The sequence below is a fragment of the Gorilla gorilla genome, chromosome 8 (genome assembly GCF_029281585.2).
Source record: "Gorilla gorilla gorilla isolate KB3781 chromosome 8, NHGRI_mGorGor1-v2.1_pri, whole genome shotgun sequence".
In the NCBI taxonomy this organism is placed as follows: Eukaryota; Metazoa; Chordata; class Mammalia; order Primates; family Hominidae; genus Gorilla; species Gorilla gorilla.
This window is the reverse complement of record NC_073232.2, coordinates 17,572,832-17,596,162: the sequence shown is the minus strand read 5'-3', so window position 1 is coordinate 17,596,162 and position 23,331 is coordinate 17,572,832. Positions and strand designations below refer to the sequence as shown.

General features: G+C 39.2%; 1 long non-coding RNA gene across 1 annotated transcript; it reads left to right on the top strand.

Annotated features, from left to right (window-relative positions):
* The first annotated feature begins 1,563 nt into the window (after positions 1-1,563).
* Positions 1,564-23,284, top strand: LOC109028545 (uncharacterized). Its single transcript, XR_002007556.3, has 2 exons — positions 1,564-1,653; positions 22,631-23,284. It is a non-coding gene; the product is annotated as an uncharacterized lncRNA (long non-coding RNA).
* Positions 23,285-23,331: the final 47 nt, after the last annotated feature.

The following is a 23,331-nucleotide window of genomic DNA, read 5'->3' as shown; positions in this document are numbered from 1 at the left end:
AAAGGGATAGGTGACCCAGGAACTTGTATTAAGTGCCAGCTTTGAGAGCACATGGTTCCTATACTTTTGGAGTTGAACAAAACAGTCACTACTAACCCTTGGCCTGCTAACTGTGCATATGTGTCAGTAGAGAATGTCCAGTATATTTGCTTAGACTCTGTGGTCTGAATCTGAGCACAGGTCACTTACAGGTAGAGACTTCACCTCCTTTAGGCCAGGTTTCCTTTTATAGATCAGGCCAAAAGCCACTTGCTTAATTGCGTCAAAGACTAATAAACATCAGTGTCCAGTGAGACCCTGATCTCCAGGCACTCAGCCTCTCTTAGTTGAAAATAATAGTTCTCAGAGAAGGGCATTTTTAGGAGGGATCTTTTCTTCCTCAATATTTAGTGGACACCAACTTTGAGGGCAAAGGACAAGCAAGGCATCGTCCCTGCCCCTAAGAAGACTCAACTCACCGTCTTTCACATAATATCAGAACAAGACACCAATTTTATTCACCAGCTAGAGAGTGGACTTCTTAAACTCAACACTGGGACTTATGTTACCAAAGTAAGGGCCGTGTGTGTGTGTGTGCACGTGTGTGTATGCACGCGTGTGCAGATGAGAGCAGATGAGGGAAGAATGATCAGAGTTTGGGCAGAGATGAAGAAACAATGACAGCTAATGAATCAACACGTGGCTGGTGGTGGCAATAGCTTCAAGGACTGAACACAGAAGCAGAAACTATTTTTAGGTTATACCTTTTATTGCTGATGCTTTGCAAAAAAACATAGATTGCCTTCATACATCACTGGCCTTTTTCTCTGGCTTTTCTCTTCCTTATCTGTGAGTAATCTTTGGAACAACAAATATTTAAGACCCATCTCAAAGTTTTTCCAAGATTGAGCTTTGATGTGATTGGCTGCTACTTACAAACACAAGGAAGCTCCTTATTTTATCAGCCATTTATTTGATCTTCTTTCTTAGCCCTCTCCAGGACAGCACTCATAAGGAGACAGTATTCCTGAAGGCCGTTTATGGCCATGTGAAGAGAAACTTCTCTGCAGACTCAGTTCGCGTACACACGTAGTTCCTGAAATGGAATGCCAGCAATGTTGCCTAAAGCAACCCGACACACACAACAATATGTGTATTCATTGGAACATTAAACAGTGAGACAATCCTACAGCACAATCCTACAGGCTTTCAATCTGTAGATTACCAGCCCTTAGAGCCTAGCTTCGGCCCGCTCCGCACATCACCCTCTGCCCCCAGAAAATGCATTTTACTGCACATTTTGTGGCAAAGCTTATGACAATTATCACCCAAATCCATAATTAGCAAGTGGTAACATATAGGCAGATAGATCCACTTAAGGTGACATCTCTGACAGATTGACATCCCCCCCACCCACTCACCTTCAAAAACCCCTGCAAGGCTCTTCATTTTAAATGTGACCATGCTCAAACACAATGCTGGCAAGCCTAGTCTCGTGTTCGTGGAGGGGGGAGGGGGTTATAAAAGCGACATGTTCACACAAGCATGGCAGAGCCCATGCATAAACCATTTGGTTTTGCAATTAAAAACAGGTTTGACTTCCTTCTGCAACAGTAAGACAACGTCAAAGCAACAATCATCCCGAAAATTTTCCCTTGTGAATTCAAATGAACTGTGAGTCTTGGGGTTCTCTTTGTTTGCATGTGCATGCCTTGAGAATGAGTTTCTGGAAGGGTTCAACATGTTTCTTTCTGGGGTAGTGCCGTTGAGGTGTGTGTTGAATCACTGCTACCAGATGGGTCTCGGTTACACTCACCATTCCGGGTTCCTTAGGTACAGGGTTAGCGCGTTTTGGATTTGTCCCATCGGGCTTATTACTGCAGGTAAACTAACTCTCCAAGACCCATCCCTTTGCCCTAGAAAATAATCACTCGTCTTGAAGATCTGCCTGCAATCCACCCTTATAGACTGGACCTGAGTTTCAAAGGGACTAAAAACACAAATGTGCTCCCTACTAGGAAGTGTAGTAAATTTGACTACAATGACGGCTAATTATATCTTTATTGTTGTCATTCTTGAATGATGGATTGAACGATTAGATCCTATGATATTGGGAGAAATCTCTACCTTAAAGCTAAAATCCTGCACTGTACAAGGAAGGGCTGAGGGGGATGCTATAAAAGCCGATCCTAGTTCCAGGGAACTCACCCATTTTCTACAAGGTCGAAGATTACTTCCATTTTTCTTTCTCTCATTCTTTCTCCATTCAATGCAATGTAAAGAAATATTGCCCATTATTTCAGTGTTTAGTGTTAAAATATGAGTTCGAATTTTCTGCCATATTAAAAAAAAATGCAAAGTAACTGGTCCTTATCCATGCATCAAAACTGTCAGAGCCTGGGCGACTCTGCGTTTGAAGAGATCGGAGGAACAGAATTGGTTGACAGCACCCTCGGCCCATCCTTTGATGTACAAGGAAAGTTCTGTGAAAAGACAACATATTAGCAATGTCAAATTTTGAATGATGATGATGATAATTAATATTAATTAAAAGAGAGACAAAAAAGAACAATTAATCTCAGTACAGTATACTTGATCTAAAAGTTATCGTGGAATGAATTTGCCTCTATTTACTTTATTAAAGCCTCACCAACTTCCTCTTAAGAAAGTTTAGTTTATTGGTGTTTCTCTGGAATTATCTTATCTTAAAATATCACCATCAAAAGTTATTCAGTAAAATAATTTCTAAAATGTAGGTCAACTTTTATTGCATCATTCTGAAATTCATAATTTGAGATAAATATAAAACCTTCACAATGTGTGAACTAAGTAAAAATATTATTGACACAAAGTAAGTAAGATACACTAATATATATGAATAATATGTGTAATTGCATTTAAAAATTCAAAAATTCCTTTAACCTATTTTGTCCTATATTTTACCTTTATATAAAAGCATAATTCATACACATAATTGTATATTTCCCCAAAATACATGTTTTGCTTGCTTTTGACCTATGGACTAGATGAATAGGAAAAGAGAAATGAAATTTTTCTAAATATGAATTTTTATTTTTGCTCTGATAAAAATTCATTTTCTCAACAAATTATTAACAATAAATAAAAATATTTTCAATATTTATTAATTATACATATTGGAAATTTTTAATTGATGTTGGACTCTCATTTGCTGGACTGTTTGTTTTCTAACCTTATACATAAAAAACAAAGCATAAAAAGCAGTTGTAAATTTAGTTTAACTAAGGCAAAAATAAATTCAACTTTTAACATCACAAAAATAACACAATTTTGTAACAAAGTCAGACTCCTAAAAATAAATATGTGATAATGAAAATAATTTTATAAAGCTTTATGTAATTTGAATTTTCCCCTCCATTTATCAAAACACTGCTTCTTACTGAAAACATTTTTTAATGAGCAAAAAACTACTACCACTTAATTCAAATATTGATTGGAGAAGACAGACTATCTGTGCTTTCTACAAGCTTATAAATTTTACTAGAAGAGCTACTTATTTAGGTTTTTTTAAACTAATTTAGAGTTAATAGCTCTGTTTCCTAACAGCAATGTATCTGAAGTGTTGTAAAAGAAAGAAGGGAATTAAGGGGTTATTAGGTCTTTAAACTCAAGTTTTCAAATGCCCAATAAATGATGCAATTGTGAATAAAGAAAGTTTTAAGTTGGAGATGGTTAAATAAAGAAATATTCAGAACTCACATAGAATTGTGATAAATAGTTTTTGTGAGAGCTTAAATAGGCCAAACATAAAGGATTGCTTCTAGGAAGGGGGCTGAAGAATCAGAAAGTTAGTAACGAAAATTCTTAGATCTTAATCACGAGCTTGTATTTCAGTAAATTGAACACCTTTTGTGTAAAGGATAGACGTACAGAAGTCATTATATCATTACGCTAATTTGTCACCTATCTGCACTGAAAAATCATATTGTGGGATTTATTCCCAACAACCAGAATTACATGGTAGTTTTTTAAAGTTTGGAATTGTTTAGTTTAGGTTGTAAGCAATACATTCATCCTTATGAGCTGGAGAATCGACTTTCCCAAACTTATCATAAATTGCATTTCTGAGGAGGTTTTTTAATAGAAACAGAATGAAATGAAAGCACCTGCTCATTGAAACCACATCACTGAAGCTGCTTATAGCACATCAAACATGAAGAAGCAGGCAAGTCCTCCCTTTTCTCCCTGTGGGTTAAAGTAAGGCACTCAGTTTATAAATGGGATCTGTCTCTCCTCTTTGCATTTCTGCTCGTACACGTCCCATAAAAACATGACTGAGAGCACAGACCTACTCCACAGGTGTGTCGTGGAAGCCGCTAGTAAAAAATGATTTTAAAACATTTGGAAACTGCCAAGCTCTTGAGCAAATGCTTATTAAAGACCAATAAAATTGTGAAAATTGAGAAGAAAACATACAGTAAACTTTTTTGGTGTGCTTTAAAGAAGGCAGTTTCATCTCCAGTCACGTGGGCTTGGCTGTGGTAAACCCAGGCAAGAAAAACAAGCTTGTCCATGATTTCCTAATGAAGGGCTAAAGAGAGTTGAGAACAACAGTTCCATATTCACTAAGTCACCCATGTAGATATAAGCCATTTTCACCCGTAGCCACCATAACCCAGAATTTTACAAGTGATTGAAAATTCTGCAAACACTCCCAGACAGTGTCCATATTATCAGTAATAAATGAAGTATGAGTACCGTCAACTGAAATTCAAAATGGTCATTGGGTCTCTTTCTGCCAGACACCTGGACCATGAGGCAGGTGTAAGAGAGAATTTGGTCATTTTAACAGCCAGTCTGGGATTGTTTCATCGATAGCTACTGTAAGGAGAATCAACGTTGCATGGTCTCATAGTTCCTAATACTGCAGATTGATGATATGCTCCTGAAAAGCTACAGTTCTGCAAGGACCAAAAGGAAAGATGAATTTTCTTCCAGTTTTATAGCATTTGTGTAGAATGTTTCATTCTTTATTTTAAAAATTATTTTTCCCAACTCAGTTGATTAGTACATTCTTGGAAATGAGATCGTCATACAGAATTAGCTGATTCTGGACTTTCCTTAATGACACTATTTTCAAATCTGCTTGATCCTAAGAATCTCCCGTGCACTGCCTAGACCTAAAGAACAAACTCTGTAATGAAAATTCTGAACATAGGTGTTTTTTAAGCACTCCATTTTTTAAAGACACCCCAGGTGAGGATCAAACAAGTTTGGGAAATCCAGTTTAAGTTTAATTGGAACAAATTTAATGCTGACAACACAAAATACCCAAGAAGAATAGAGAAAGGAGTCTTCATTGCATAGCTCCAAGAAGCATGGTGATCTTTCTCCTTAGAGACTTTCTGAGTTCTGTTATGTAGATATAGATTAGTACAATAACCAGTAGATGGTGTGCCATTTAAACACTCAAGTACTATAAAAACTTTTTTTTTTGAGATGGAGTCTTACTCTGTCACCAAGGCTGGAATGTAATGGCATGATCTCGGCTCACTGCAACTTCCATCTCCTGGGTTCAAGTGATTCTCCTGCCTCAGTCTCCCGAGTAGCAGGGACTACAGGTGTGTGCCACCATGCCCGGCTAATTTTTATATTTTTAGTAGAGACAAGATTTTACCATGTTGGCCAGGCTGCTCTCAAACTCCTGACCTCAAATGATCCACCTGCCTCGGCCTCCCAAAGTGCTGGGATTACAGGCATGAGCCACCGTACCTGGTTCACAAACATTTTCAAAAGCCATCTCAAAAGCTTTAGAGGAGTATCTATGTTAAAAATTGTAACTCAAGAACTTCAAACATAGCAGTCAAAAAATTGTTAAATAATATTAAGCTAAAGGAAAAAAATTATCTTCTGATGATATGTAATTATCCAATAGCTATTTGACATTTTTTAGTGTCAATCCCAACATAATGAATTGAATATGTCATATGGATTTGAGTCTAAGCAAAGTGTATTCTTGTAGAATAGCCTTGCAAGAATGCCACTTCTAAAGATAAGAGCTTGTAACATAGATTGCTTTGAGGGAGATGAAATAGCACAGTCACAAAAATATACTGCTTTTTTTTCGAATTATTATTTTTATATTGAAAATACTATTCATTATAGAGCCAAAAATGCCTACAAAAATAGCATATAAAAATTATTTTGTTTCACCCTTTGACTGAGAAAACTGCAACCAACTACACCACACACCTCGGTGATTAATAACTCTGATTTATTATAGAGAACGTGAAATCATCCAAGCCTTCTATCCACTAGTTTGCATAATAAACAAGTTTAAAAAACAGCATCAGTACAAGTAGGAGGTCAGTTCATAAAAATTTCATGTAATACAAGTTTCTCTAAACTAATAGGTCTCATAAGTCAAACGCGGCTTCTCATTCCCCATCTCTACCAAATATGCATAAAGTGGAGGTAGTGGGGTGTAGATGAACAGATTTTTCTCTCAATATGGAATTAATATTCTAGATATTTTGCCCAGAGAAGTCTTCTGAATAAATTTTTACTAGCATTCCTCATAGTAATTCTCTGTTTTTATGAATCAAAAAGATAGTAATATTTAATAAATCGATAGTTTCACATCACCTTCTTCCAAATGGAGAAACTGAGGCCCAGGGAGCTGACTATGGTCACAGGAGCTGTCAGGTATTTTCAGATGAGTGAAGCTGATCAATATCTCAGAAAGACCTAGTAACGATTATGCAGAGAATAGAAATTACTAGAGTTTTATCTGCGTATCTGAATAAATAGTTGCCATTTTCATAAAACTTCACAAGGGAAAAGCCATTATGAATGATTTAATGCCAAAGAAATGAAATAAAATTTTCATCTCCAGAAATGTTAGTGATTTGACTGCAGTGGTATCCTGTGCAGTAGATCATTTCTTGTCCTTTTACTTAGGTTAAATGCCCCAGAGGAGATCCTAAGAGCTATACGATATTTCACTTTGGAATCAGATCTATTTGCTTTGGAATCAGATACTTGGAATGGTTAGCAGGTGACCTGAAAACTCCGTGATAAAGTCAACCTTGGCCATTTGCTTGTATGTCACCTGTATGTCATCACTGAACATTTCCAAACACTGGCTTTAAAATTTAGAGTCTGGAAAAACGTACACATGATATTCATGGGTTGAAGTCAATTGCATTGATTTAACTCTGTTTCCAAATGGGGAATAAAAGAAGACATAGCTGTCTCTCCAATTTTTTCCCCTCTCTCTAGACAGAGGGGTACATTTTTAGACCTCCCGAGAGCCTCATTCATTGTGAACATAAATTTTCACCCTCGAGTTATGCCTGCCTCTTTCTCCTTTGCCAGGATTTGGCTATGGGAGAGAGGGAAGAGAGACCAGAACCACAATCCAAGAATCTTCTTCTTCTTCTCTTCTCATCTTTCTAGCCTCAGCCCTACCATGCCCTAGTGTGAACAAGGTCATGTGTAACTCTGGTGAGAATTTACAGACAAGAATGTCGTTTCCCCTGGGTTCACAAGGAAAACAAACCTAGGATTGCTCCTCCTGTGAATTTGTGAATAGCCCAGTTTATGACACATCACATTATTAACACAACAGGAGGGCTGAATCCCAAATGGGGCCCAGCATCGCCTCCTCCTTTTGTTGACAGAAAAAAAGTTTAGTTACTAGCAACCACCCAGCCCCTGCCAATGAGAAGCTGTCCTGCTGTTGCTGGGTACAAACTCACGTGAGAAAGAGGTCAAGGCATACACCACCCATCAGGCTGCAGAGACCTATTGAGAAGCCTATTATTATAAGTAGGAGACTGCTGCAAGGAGAAACATCAGCATAAGATACAGTCCAGACTTCTCATCTCACCAGTAAATGAGATTTACACATGAGAAAATCTTTGCCCCAAAAGAAAAAAACCTGACGTGCGAGGGTTATACGTCTTAAGTAATAACTGAAGCAATAAATACATCCTATGTGATTGCTCAGAAAAGTAAGATCACAAGTTCCTAAGATGACTGGGATAGAAATAAATCAGATTTTGAGTAGTTCAACATCTGAGGGAGTTCGGAGGTGGATAAATAATTACTTCTGATGTAAGAATTTGCTCTGACATCTCGTTTGTGACTCTCCTTAATTCATTTAAAATAAGTTCTAACCAAGGAAAAACTGAGAGGTGAGATCATCATAGAGGAAAAGGCAATAGAAACAAACATTAAAACATACTTTCTTGCGTTAGGTTTTTAAATTTTGTTTGGTTTGATTTATTTCTTCCCTGTCAGAATGTTCGATGTTGAATTTGCTGACTTCTATAGAAAAAAATGAAGCAGGATGTCTCAGAAGTCTCTGAGTGCACTGAATAATTACACTCTGTTTTTCTTACTATACCATTCCAATATTACAGCAATGGTAATTCTAACAAGTCAGTACAGATTCATCAAAACAAAGTTAATGAAGAAGTGGAGACTATATTCAACTTGTCATTTTTTTTATGTTTCTTTGTTATGTGTAGCCATTTTAGGCCAAACTTTCTCCACTATTATCTGCATGTTACTTACATTGATTTAATGCATTTAGACAATTTATCTACCATACATTTTCACAATTCAGGGCTGACAGGAATTGTCAGGTTAAAGCTGACAATTGAAAAGTTAAAGCTCGCAGATGAAAACCTACACTTTTGCCGCTGCCTATAACGCATGTGTTGCCAAAGTCATTTCGATGGCTATTTATTTTAAGAAAATAGAAGAGCTGATTACCCAAAATTCAAAAGAGGAGTGGAGGAAATGAAGAAGTGAAGAAAGAAGGAATGGGAAGAGGGGGGAGGGAAGAAGGGAGAGAAGAGGGAGAAATGGAAAGAGAGCGATGAATAAAGACAGGAAGGAAGGAAGAAAGAAGAGAGAGAAAGAGAAAGAAGGAGAAAAAGAGAAAGGAAAGAAAGACAAAGAAAGAAAAAGAAAGAAGAAAGAAAGAAACAAACAAAGAAAGAAAGAAAGAAAGAAAGAAAGAAAGAAAGAAAGAAAGAAAGAAAGAAAAAGAGGGAGAGGGAGAGGGAAGGAAGGAAGGAAAGAAGGAGGCAGGGAGGGAGGGAGGGAGGAAGGAAGAAAGGAGAAAGAATGAAAGAGAAAGAATGAACGAACAGAACAGTAAGTGTCTATTGTTGCAGAGCTCTGTCTTGGCTTGTCATGGAGATATTTCACTTGACTGAAATAAGAGTGCAATAAAGTTATAGCATCAGTTACCTCAACGACAAGCCTGCCACCCACACAACCTTGCCATTCAAATGTCTTGCTCATTTTTCTCGTTACATTATTATGATCAGCCTCTTAGTCAAGTCTCAGTTTGACTAACCTATTGCCATGGGCTACTAGTTGGTCAATTTTCATCGTATTTAACAAGAGCAATGAAATGGCCCAGGACACTCCTGTTGTTTCCATTCCTCTCACAACCTTGATGAGATAATCCATCTTATCAGCTGTGTCTGAGATTGAGAGGCCCTTTAGGACCACAGGCTCTTTTTCTTTAGTACTTCCTTTCATAACGAAGGGATATGTTCTCAATGGCAACTGAACATTCAAAATGCAACAACGCATGTATTAAAGAATGTGTTTTTCCTTGTTCACATTTACATTTGGAAGAGGGACATTCCAGTAGCTTGGAAGGAACGGTGAATTAAAGTAAAAAATAACCTACCTAACATGTTGCTTACCATATACCAAATGCAGTTCTGAGAACGTGGCTCACGTGGACTCGTTTCGCCTTCATCACAGTTCAGTGAGGAGGGTGCTAGCCATAATTACCCATTTTACAGACCAGAACAGGAAAGCACAGAGAAACCAGTTGCTGTGCCCAAGGTCACAGAGCAGGGAAGTGGCATGGTCAGAGTTGAAAGCCAGGAAGTTTGATTCTAGATCCACACTCTTAACCCCATGCTCCACTGAAAAAAATAAAGGTACATTGTTTAGTAAAATTGTAAAATCGGATCCAATAGAAACTTTAAATACAAAAGAGTTATGGGAAAAAACAAAGTCGAGGAATGATTTTCCAAAATCCACATTAAACTCTGAGAATCTGAACCCATGTATCAAATTTTCTATGTCTAAAGCCTCCTTTGAAAAAAATATGGGCCAGGTGCAGTGGCTCACGCCTGTAATCCCAGCACATTGGGAGGCCAAGGCAGGTGGATCATCCGAGGTCAGGAGTTTGAGACCAGCCTGGCCAACATGGTGAAACCCAATCTCTACTGAAAATACAAAAATTAGCCAGGCGCGGTGGAGCGCTCCTGTAATCCCAGCTACTCAGGAGGCTGAATGGGGAGAATAGCTTGAATCTGGGAGGCAGAGTTTGCAGTAAGCCGAGATCGCGCCACTGCACTCCAGCCTGGGCAACAGAGTGAGACTCTGTCTCAAAAAAAAAAAAAAAAAAAAAAGAAAAAGAAAAAGAAAAGAAAACAAAAAATATGTTTCATAGCCAAGAAGGATTGAGTCCCGGTTTCCTCATTCATATAGGGGAAACGACACAGCCCTCGTTATACAGTCTTTGGTATGATTATGATAATGTATGCAAAGCCTATGGCACAGAGTTTGATGTATGTTCGATGATCGATAAATAGCAGCTACTATTTATAACTGTTATTGGGCCTTTTCCCCCTGTGTTCCCCTGATACATCCTATCAGATGTATCTTGCATTTAGGTGCCTCCTCTCACTTCACAAAGCACATAAATGTTCCCACTTTCCCACCAAAACAAACCGCAATGCTATGAAATGCTATATTGAACAGAACTCCAATTGGGAAATAGCAAATATATCAGCTAGTACTCCATGGACTTAATAATCAGGTTTCAAAGTGAGCACTTGTATGTGATGGTGAAAGTTATTTTAGAAAGATCTGTTAGAGCAGATACAGAGATGGAAACTTGGATAGGCACATTGGCTGAAAGAAGACAGTTACACTCATGTAGTTATAATTAGATAAGGCGCCTCCAAATACATGCATGAATCAGCCACTGAACTCCTTAAGGTTGGGAACCATTGAAGCATGTGTCTACAGAGGATTCCTCTCTTGCAGACTGATTCTCTCTCTCTCTCCTGCCTTCAGAGAAGGAGAGCAGGTAAACAAAGCACGTGAAGGAATGCGGTTCCCAGACTTGCACAGGAAGTGGCCTGGACTGGTCTAAGTGCTCCTGTACCCAAGTATTTGTCCCATTACCCTGGCCAGGACTTCCTGTTCCACTTTGTTAACAGATTTGGAGTCCCACTGTCAGGAGTCACAGAGCAGAAGCCCTAGATTTCAAGGAACAATCAGACAGGGTGTTTTACATACTGTTGATGCATAGACTATAAAATTAATTACAGTGCAAATGGCAAATGGTTACACATAACCTAATTCACACATCCTGACTTCTGTTTACTACTACCATTTACCAAAACTGAGACAGAGATAATTTTTATGTAAATAGCCAGTGACCAACAGAGATCTAATACAGTGGGCACACATGTATGTGTTTGTAAAGACATGTACAAATTCAGACACATGCATTCATACATGTGGGCACACACATATACGTATGTATGCATACATGATCAAATAAATGCTCTACTGGAAATCTTTGCAAAATTATAACACTAATAAATGAAGTGTAAAGAAATATGCATTACTGATGCAAAATGTTGATTTGCCAAAATGAAACCTTGCAGAGTTGCAAACTTAAATGAAATTTTTATCAACAGCAATAATTATCCTGTGCAGTAGAGATCTTCTGAGCTATTCATAAAAGCTTCTGAGGAATTTTTTTTGAAATAGACCTTACTCAGAGCAGTTTTGGGGTCACAGCAAAATTGAACAGAGGGTATGGAGATTTCCCATATGCTCCCTGCTCCCCTACACCCACAGCCTCCCCAATTAACAATATCTCCCACTAGAGTGGTCCATTTGTTACATGGATGAACCGACATTGACATACCATCATCATCCAGAGTCCAGAGTGAACATGAGGGCTCACTCTTCATGGTATACATTCTGTAAGTTTGGGCAAATGTACAATGACATGTGTCCATCACTGTAGTATCATACAGAGTAGTTTCTCTACCTTAAAGTCCCCTGTGCTCCACCTGTTCCTCCCTTCCTCCTCCAACCCCTGGCAACCACTTATCTTTTTACTGTCTCCATAATTTTGCCTTTCCCAACATGTCATATAGAATGCAACCTTTTCAGATGCATTTCTTTTAGTTAGTAATATGCACTTAAGGTTTTTCAGTGTCTTTTGGTGGCTTGATAGCTTATTTCTTCATAGCACTTAATAATATCCTGTTGTATGGATGGATCACTGTTTATTTATCCACTCATCTACTGAAGGGTATCTTGATTGCTTCCAAGTTTTGTCAATTATGAATAAAACTTCTGCGAACATCTATGTGCGGTTTTTTTGTGGACATAATTTTTCAACTCCTTTGGACAAATACCAAGGTGCGTGAGTCCTGGATCCATGGTAAGAATATCCCTATAATCCCAGCACTTTGGGAGGTTGAGGTGGGAGGATTGCTTGAGCCCAGGAGTTTGAGACCAGCATGGGCAACAAAGTGAGACATCATCTCAAAAAAATTTTCTTAATTGGCTGGGTGCAGAAGTGCACACCTGTAGTTCCAACTATTCAGGAGGCTGAAGCGGGAGGATTGGTTCAGCCCAGGAGGTCAAGGCTGCAATGAGTCATGATTACACCACTGCACTCCAGCCTAGGCAACAGAGCATGGCCCTGTCTCTAAAAAAATTAAAATAAAAAAATTAAAAAAAAAAAGTAGAGGGCTGGGCACAGTGGCTCATGACTGTAATCTCAGCACTTTGGATTGCTTGAGCCCAGGAGTTCGAGACCAGCCTGGGCAACAAAGCAAGACCCTATCTCTAAAAAAAAAAAAAAAAAAAATTAAGAATATGTGTAGTCTTGTAAGAAACCACCAAACTGTCTTCCAAAGTGGCTGCAAATGGACCATTTTACCTTTCCATCCGCAGTGAATGAGGGCTCAGTGTTCTGGATTTTAGCATCTCTAATAGGTGTGTAGTGGTTTATCATGGTTGTTTTAATTTGCATTTCCCTGATGACAGATGATATGGACCATTTTTTATATGCTTATTTGCCGTCTGTAGATCTTTGGTGAGGTGTCTGTTCAGAACTTCAGCCAATACCATTTACTTTATCTCTGACAAATAAGTGTATAGAATTGACACAATAAACCAGCAGACACTTAAGACAACCCTGCTGAGACAACCTCAGAAGAGGGAGAAGTCCTGATACAAATCCTGCCTTTACTTTTTGAAATTTGATTTAAAAAAAAATAAGGTAGTAATTCGAGGGATCTCCAATCACAAGGCTTTGGAAAGGACTGGAAAGTCTTAATTGGCTGCTGATAAATGTTTGATTAGAAATATCCTCTTTAAAATGTTTAAATTTACTCACCTGATGAAAACTTTCACACATTGATTTTGGCTTCTCATTATGAAGCTAATACTGAGGACAGTTTTTCCCGGTATTTTATTTCTCAAATTTTCACTGGTCATTTTTCTCAGGGCAATTTGCCAAGAGCAGAATTCTAAACAGCCAAAATCCCATCTAATCCTTTACTCACTAGTAGTAAAAAGTACTATAATGTGGTATAAAGAGAGAGTGGGTTGGTGGGGGAATTAGGTGATTTGAAAGATAACTTTGGAAAGTTTGTAAACCAGCATGATTGTGTGGTGTGTGTGTGTGTGTGTGTGTGTGTGTGTTTGTGTGTAGTTAACACTGGATTTAGACATCAAGGCACAGTTTACAACTCCTAGGCTGATAATCTCATCTGGCCTGAATTCTCATCTTTACACTTCACTGATTTCTGATTTCCTGATTGGCCTCAGGCAAGTCACTTCCAGTTGCCCACAGTGGTTACAATGGCCCTGCTCAACCAGTCTGTGTGGATTTGAGCTCTCTCTCAACTGCTTATGAACCGTGTAACTTTGGGCAAGTTACTTAACCTTCTTGTGCCTCTGTTTTCTCATCTGTGAAATGAGCGTAACAGTTTCTAGTCCACAGAGCTGTGACGGGGGGCAGGAGGGAGTGAATGAGATCGTGCGTGTACAGTATTGCTTGGACCATCATAAGTACTCAATACATATTGGCCCATTGTTATTAGCTGAGTCATAGTTTCCTCATATACTGCATGAGAGGGTCGGACCAAGTGACCTCATGAATTCTTTGGATCAGTCTTAAGGAAAACCCTATCATATGGAATGTAGCTACCCAATCTTCCAAAATCTCTGCAGCCACAGAGCCCTCATCACCACACTGCTGGTTGCGCAGGCTTCACTGATTCCTATTTTACACGCAATTCTAACAACTGCCTTTATTCAATTTCTCAGACGACAGCAAATCAGATGCCCAAATTAGGAAGGAGAAAGAATGCCGAAAGAAAAACGCCTTGGGAGCCAGAGTGATTGCAAATTGTCTGGCATTAGGGAAAGACAGACTAAACAATTGTTACCACAGAATAATGTGCCTGTGCACTACCATGACACCAACGGCACTAAAAACTTTTGAATTACATTTAGTATATTGCTTACGGCAGTGATCAATTTTAAAGCTATTTATATCAAAAATTATTAGCATGTTATAGGTTTGGGGATTATCAGTTTCTGGTTGTTTTTCTTAAGGAAAAATGTCCCTGGTTGCTGTTTAGGTCTCTCCCAGACTTGCTGGCCCTCTCTGGTCTCTCCTGGTGGGGCCTCCCTGCACCACACCGACTGGGTAGGGCTGTGCACAACAGTTCTCTCCCAACAGGAAGGTTGACATGGGATTAGAGAATAACAACCCAGGTAGCCAGCACTGATACAGCAGTGCTGTTGTGTGTATGTTTGACTTCAAACTCCAGCCACATTCATGCTTACACCTCAGTAATAAGCGAGAGTTTACCATTAGAGTTTACTATCTATTAGTGCCATTGAGTAACAACTCCTTACTATCTGTTGGTGTTATCAGAGAGTAACAACCCAGGTAGCCAGCAATGATTACAGCAGGGCTGTCCTGTGTACATTTGACTTCAAACCCCAGCCACACTCGCGCTTACACCTCAATAATAGTGATCTCTTTCCTTGGCCCTCACATCACCTGCTTCTTTTCCAACCTAGGAGGTAATGTGTTCAATTAAGACTTTAGTAGACCTAGATAAAGGTCTGAATCCTGTCTCAATCACTTGCCTACTATGCAACTTTGGGCAAGACATTTGTATTTTGCACATCATTTTCTCATCTATAAGATGTGGATAGTAATGCCGTACCTCCCAAGGCTCTCGAGGGGAGTCAATGAGACTGTGGAGGTCAAGCACAGAGCCGGGAGACAGGAGGTGTTCAAGGGGGAGTAGCAATTCCTGGTGCCCATTTTAATTGCGTCTAGGATTTTGACAGGCCTTCCCAACCACAGCTCATCACACTACGTAGGACGCAGAGTGGGTGAAGTATAGGTTTGGAGTCAGATAGACCCAGATTGGAATGCCCATTCTATTGGTTGCCATCTGGGTGGCCATGGGCAAAGTATTTAGGCTTTTTGAGGCTCAGTTTCTCCCACTTGTATACTGGGGATATCACCACTCTCCTGCAAGATTTGTTGTGATAATTTCATCAGAAACATATTTAAGAGGAGTCTCATAGGAGTGGGTGATTAACATTTAAAATATCTATATTGAGGCCGGGCGCGGTAGCTTATGCCTCTAATCCCAGCACTTTGGGAGGCCGAGGTGGGTGGATCACAAGGTCAGGAGATCAAGACCATCCTGGCTTGATCTCTACTAAAGTGAAACCCCATCTCTACTAAAAAAATACAAAAAAAATTAGTTGGGCATGGTGGTGGACGCCTGTAGTCCCAGCTACTCGGGAGGCTGAGGCAGGAGAATGGCATGAACCCAGGAGTCAGAGCTTACAGTGAGCCGAGATCATGCCACTGAGCTCCAGCCTGGGCAACAGAGCCAGACTCCATCTCAAAAATATATACATATATGTAAATATATTTATTATATATATTTTATACATATAAGATATATATATATATATACACACATATAGAGAGAGAGAGAGAGAGAGAGCCTGTACTCTTCAAAGCAGTTTCACTGACATTATCTTATTTTATTCTTACAGAAACCCTGTAAGGTAGTTGGGGCAGGTATTTTCTGCCCATTTAAAGAGAAAGAAAGAAGCTAAGTGATGCTAAGTGTTTAATCCAACATCACATAGCCCATAAATGTGCCAGGGTCCAAACTAGAGTCCAGGCTTCTGCCTCCCACACTAATGATTTTCTACATAGTTAAGATCATTTCTGCACTGCAGATTTCCATTGTAAACATAGAGGAGAAGGCAAAACACGTGAACACATCTTTCCTCACACTCTTCTAGCAGCTTTAGAATGTCTGCAATGACCTTTTCAGCAGCAGGTGATAGAAAGCCCCATCACCAACTAGCTTAAATAGCAAGGAAATGTACTATTTCACATAACTGCAAATTGAGAGAATGAAAGGAGAGCTCCAGGCTCAGTATGATCATCAGCACAATCATGTCAACGAAGACTGTGTTTCTTTCTGTCTTACCTCCCTGCAGGCATCAATTTCACCTTAAGGTTGGTCACCCTCACGGTCATCAGGTGGCTGCCCATGGCAATTAGAACTACAAAGTTCTCTTGTTCATGTCTGGCAGGACCAAGAGAGAAAGCTCTCCCTCAAGCACTGGGTGTAAGTGCCCCCATCAGTCTGTTGGGTCTACTACTATAGACCTACCCCTGGGCCAGTAAGAGAAAACAGATAAATGCCTGCACTTACTGCCCCAGATTAAGCATGATCTGCTCCCACAGTGGAGAACGAAGTCATCTGCTCCTTAGTCATCAGAGGGAGGGGTGAATGCATAAGTAATTAGGTTCTTAATTAATGAGTACAGGGGCACAGGTGTTGGGTGGATAACCAACAGTATCCACAATGTGGGGCAATAATAAAATTCATTACCGAATTATTGCAACACATTTCCATTTTTAGTCCACCTGCATTCTTCTTCACCAAAACATTGATTTCAGGTGATTATTGAAATAAAAATTGTGAAGACAGCAGGCAAAGACATTTGCTCACAAATTAGTTTTATGTCTTTTATGACTTTATTATCTTAACTTAAAATCAAGCATGAAGCCCTTTCAACATTTTGTATGAAATAGAAGAAAGGCGATGAGCATTTTTATAAACCCAAGTTTTATTGAGAGAAATCAACCTGGAACAAAGACAGATTTGATATTTCTAAAAATAAAATTTAATGGTACAGAGCCGTTTGATTGAGAAGAAATATATAAAATAAAATTGGGAGCATGATATGATGGGGAAAATTTAAGGCTAAAAATTAGGGGAACCTCTGTTTTTGATCCACCTCTGTCACCGACAATTATATGTCCATGAGTAACTCACTAAGAATAAAACTAAATCAGTGGTTGCAAACTGGCAGCCCACAGGTCAAATCTGGTCCAAGACATGATTTTTCTTTCTTTCTTTTCTTTTTTAGCCAGCACTTAAGATTCAGTTGTATCTCAGATAACCCTATTGTTAGTAGCATAAGAAAATTTCTGAAAGTAAACACAGCCACCAAAACTCTAGAGACCAGATGCCAAAGGTTCAGTCACTTACAATGAAAAATATACATACAAGTTATCCCAGAGCCAGTAAAAATGCATCATATTATCAAGATATCAAGAAATAAATATCTTCACTCAGAATTACTGTTGGTCCATTGTGGTTGAAAGATTGTTTACGTAGTTCAAGTCAAAATCTTTATATTGCCTGTATTATAGGACCCAGGTCTGTTAGAAGAAGAAGAAGAAGAAAAAAAAAAATAGTGTTTTAAAAAGACGGTTCCCCAAATTGGTTACTCTGGAGGATTTAATTTAACTTCATGCTGAAGTAGAATGAAGTCGATCCTGCCGAAGAGTTCACGTGTTCTGAATGTGGAAATTAGCTCTTCCGTGGAATCAGAAGGATTCGCAATTTGTATAAATGAATGTTTCTTTTACTCAGTTTACTTGCAAAACAGTGCCTGACTCAGTTTCACCAAGTAATAGTGAAACCTTTGTCGAGTTGGAAAGTACTCGCCTTTCAAAGAAGAACCACAGAGCTCTTTTGAGACCATGAAATGTGTTTCCTGATGAGCGTCTCAGAATCTATGCTAACATAGGTAATGCATTTTTCTTTTCACCGCCCAGAACTCATTTATCCTGATTAGAAGTTTTTGGCACACCTTGAATATTACATAATCAGACATCAGTACAGAAGCTTTTAGCCTCTTGTCACTGTTCAGGCTAAGCCATCGCCAATGTTGTAACATCATTGATATCTCCAGAAGATAACTCAAAGTTGTCTACTGGCTATATAATTTGTCAGACATTAATAGTGACTAGGGCTATCAGTAAACATACAGTATTTTTTGTCATCTTTTCCTGATAGTGGTTTTGATAAGCTTTAAAGTAGCCTCAGCTTTAGCTTCCTTAAGTACTGGGATGTGTGTGTGTTTTAAACAGGTGGCTTAAAATGTCGGATGCCATCATCTTCTCTAACTGTAAGCCAAAGAATTGCCACATTTTCTGACTTCTTTTGTCAGTTTTTGACATTTGCTTTCCCTTGTTGGAAAAAGTTGTCTTTTCAATGTGTTAGTGCTTGATCCATTGAATGTAATGAAAGCTAACCTCAAGGAAATTCTCAGGAAAGTCCCCAAAGAAGGGAGGTTCTCCATTAGCAGGTAAAACATTCTCCAAAGATCCTCAGCAGGTTGCTTTTTGAAAACCTCAGCAATTTAGTAGAAAATAGCACATAAATTATATGTTAAACTTTTATTACTTAAATGCAGTTGATTTCTAATGGAGGAGGGGGGAAGATTTTCCCTAACTGTGGTTAGGAAGCTGAACAACGAAATGAGATTAATTTTTAACAAACGAATCAATCGGTACAGTGAAATTTCAGAAATCTTCCACTGAATTAACCCATGTGATCTTTTAAAAACTAATCTTGGCCAAGTGTGGTGGCTTACGCCTGTAACCCCAGCACTTTGGGAGGCCAAGGCAGGCAGATCTCTTGAGGTCAGGATTTCGAGACCAGCCTGGCCAATATGATGAAACCTCATCTCTACTGAAAAATTAAAAAAAATTAGCTGAGTGTGGTGGTGCCCACTTGTAATCCTAGCTGCTCTGGAGGCTGAGGCATGAGAATCGCTTGAGCCTGGGAGACAGAGGTTGCAGTGAGCTGAGATCATGCCACTGCACTTCAGCCTGGGCGACAGAGCAAGACTCTGTCTCAAAAAAATAAATACATAAAAAATAAACAAAAACAAACAAACAAACAAATGAATCTGATAAAATAACACAGGTTTTAAAAAAAAACTTTACTAACCCTCTTAGATTAATATTTCAAAGCTCTTTAACATCTGCCCACTTTACCTCTACAGAATTTTCAACATAACATCTTTGCATAAAACATCCATTCCAACCAACCGGTTCTACTCCCTGCCAAGCAATCTTGACTGTTCCTTCTCATTGCCACTGTGCCCTGTGTGTGTTTCCTGGCCTTAGCTGCTTTCATTTTTCTCTCTGATTATCTCCTAGGCTAAATTCAAGTCATGTTTCCTCCACGAAGTTTGTGCAAATGACTTTCTCTCTGAATCTCTAGAGTACTGATGGTCCATCCTCAACAATTTAAGATCTCTTAGATTATTGCTATCATTTTATGTCTCTATTACTATTTCCAATTGACCAGGCACTTTTATTTTATGTGCTTCAAGGAGATTTTCAGTTCCCAAAGATGTCTTGTACTTGTCATTGTGTCTCTCCAATACCTTACCCAATGGCTTGCACAAGGCTGACTGTCTCATGCATTCTCTAATCTGTATAGTCCAGCTGATCTAGTTAAATCATTTAACCTGAATCAAAAGACTAAGTGATGGACTGTTATGGAATAGTGGTAAAAATTTTAATCATATTTGTAGTCCAGATGCCTTTAATAGATAGATTTCCAGATCTGCCACTTACTAGATAGTGACTTATCTTGGACAAGTCATTTCACCTTTTATAGCCCCAGTTTTCTTCATCTGTAAAATTGAAAGAATAATAATGACTCTCTTGCCTATTTCACTAGATTACTGAGAGAAGCAAATGATGTAATGTCTTTGAAGGTGTTTATACAAAGTCAAGTACCTTACAAATATGAATGATCCTAGTTGGGCAAATGAAACACTATTTTTAGAAATCCCATATGAAATGCAGTGAGGAACTCCTAAACTGATCAAGACTGGTGGTCAAGATCATTTTAAGGCATATTATGATCAATTTTAAACAGTGCTGTGCGTCAGATTGCTATCCTTGCCTTACAGGTGGAAGTTTGATGTTATCTAGAAGCAAATGGTTTAAGTAAAATCACTGACAGCACCAATATGAGATGTCTTTACTGTTCCAGTTGGTAGCTTTCAGTCTATTTAGCACCACTGCTTCCTCCTAAACTTTTCTTTAAGCCTCATTAAAGTTCTGATTCTTAGGGATTAATATAAGCAGACACTGATAATATCAAGCTCTCCTCTCTATAATTCCAAGAACCCTTGGAATTAGCATAAATTACATTCCTGAATCCATCATTTGGTTCCATATCTCTTCAAAGTCTTTTCTGACGCTTCTCATCACCCTCAAATCCATGTCCCTTTCTCATAAGCTCAGTTCTTTGCCATTCCATCATTACTAACTTCCTGTAAGACATCTCCACTTGGATGTCTCACAAAAATCTTGAATTTAAGAAAATCAAGGGGCTAAGGCAAGCAGACTGCTTGAGGTCAGAAGTTCAGGATCAACCTGGCAAAATGGTGAAACCCCGTGTCTACAAAAAATACAAAATTTAACCAGGCATGGTGGTAAGCACCTGTAGTCCCAGCTACTTGGGCGGCTGAGACAGGAGGATCACTTGAGCTGGGGAGGTCAAGGCTGTAGTGAACGTATTCAGGCCACTGAACTCAAGCCTGGGTGACACAACAAGCCTCTGTCTCCAAAAAAAAAAAAAAAAAGAAAGAAAGAAAAGTACGTAAAAGAAAAGAAAAACTAAACAAGAAAAGAAAAGCTAAACTTGTTGCCTGTTCCTGTCTCACCCCTCCTGTTCTGAAACCCACAACTCTTTCTGTGTTGTCCAGCTCAGGACACGCAGTGTCATCCATCCCATGGCTAAAACCCAAAACCTGGGAGTTAGTCTTGCCTCACTCTTTTTCAAGCCTTACTCACTGCTGCGATTCTGTCTCCTGTCCATCTCATTAATTCGCACACACTCCTGTGTCTCCAATGAGACCTTGGCTTGGCTCATTGATTGCTTAGATTACCGCCTGCACCGCAACAGTCTTCGAACTATCCTCACCTTCAGTTTGTCTCTCTCCAATCCATTGTCACTTCTGTAACCAGAGTAACCCCTTTAAGATGCAAACTTAATCCTATCAATTCCTGGCTTAGGATCTTTCACTGGGTCCCCATTTCCCTCTGTAAGGGGGCCGTAAGATGAAATGTACATCCAGACTTCTCCACATGACAGCCAGAGTCTCCCGTACCCAGGTCATCTCTCCCCTTCCTTTAAGCCTTAACTTAGTTACCAATGTCTCCTAGAAGATTTTTCTATAAAGTCACATCCAATAATCAACTGGTTAGTGCCCTACAATTGCCCAAATGAACATTCTCCCACTCTTATAATTGAGTTCAACTTGCCTAAGCACCCTGTAAGCTTGAAACCTCCTTCATGACAGGACCATTCCTTTCACCAACTTATCTCAGTTACTCTTTATCCCTAAACACCATCTCCAGGGTTAGGTGCATGATATACTCTCAGTAAATAAGAAAGACAATGTACTCTCCCTTCCTCTTGCATATTTCCCTTTATTTCCAAATATTCTACCTCTTCTGCTCTGTTAGATTTCATGAATCACTGCCAGCCATGGTGGCTAACTCCTGTAATCTCAGCACTTTGGGAAGCCGAGGCAGGCAGATCACCTGGGGTCACGAGTTCAAGACCAGCCTGGCCAACATGGTGAAACCCCATCTCTACTAAAAAGACAAAAAAAAAAAAAATTAGCCAGGCGTGGTGGCAGGTGCCTGTAATCCCAGCTACTTGGGAGGCTGAGGCACGAGAATTGCTGGAACCCAGGAGGCAGAGGTTGCAGTGAGCTAAGATCACGCCACTGTACTCCAGCCAGGGCGACAGAGGAAGACTCCACCTCAAATAAAAGAAAAAAAAAAAGATTTTGTGAATCATGTTTATTTCAGGAAATCTTCCTAATGCCGTCTGCTCCAGTCAGCCCTTATTCTGCCTCGCCTTTGAATGTATTCATCGAATGCGTCTCATGTAGCACTTTTTGGAATGCTTTAGAAGAAGATTGTGAGGTTCAGGTCTTGGTATGTAGTGTGTCCTAACATCAATGATAAGCTGCATGGGTAAGCAATCAGGGGTAATCTTCAGTTACCCCTGATCTCCTACCTTCGTAGCAGTCATTTAATGCTTATTCAAGGCTATTTAGAATGTGCCATCACCCCTTCCAGTGTTCACATCCCGACCTCCTGTGATTCATGGTTCATTATGCATCTTTCTCTCTTCACTCTCAGGTAACACCAAAGGATGGTTCATTACTTTGCCCCATTGCAGAGATCCAGAGTGCTCATGGACAGGGCCAGAAAGTCTGAGTGGATGTGCCCTACTGAGAGCCAGCCTTGACTTTAAGAGCAAAGATGTGCTTTCTCGGAGATCTAGGGCTCTTGCTTTTATATTCGACAAGTTGTTTTCAACACTTCAGTCTTTTCAGCTGTTGGGAGAAGGACTGTAAGATTCCTGCCAACTCTACACAAGAAATATTACAAAAGTGCTCATCACCAAAACAAATGACTGATGTGACTGTTGATCTATGAGTGTCAAAATTAACTTACCACAAGAGAGAAAAACGTCTTTAATATGTTTAAAACATGTTCTGAAAGGCGACAGAAAGGATGGAGCCCGAGCACCTAATATTGTCATTTCACTGTCACACAGCCTGTGCCCGCAGCATGAATTTTCCTAGGAAATGTCATTCTGATGCCTTTTATGTAGAAGAAACTTGAATTGTCAAATACTCACCAAACTAGCACAGTCTTCCAAAAACCAGGAAGACCTGGAACCAAACAGAAAATGAATATTCAGCCAAGCATGAAACTTTCAAAGAAAATAAACTGCATCTATCCCTATTAAACTCTTTGTTCATTCTAAATAAAAACAATTTAATTAATTCACTTAGGCAATTCCACACCAAATATCTAGTAATTGAGGGAAACCT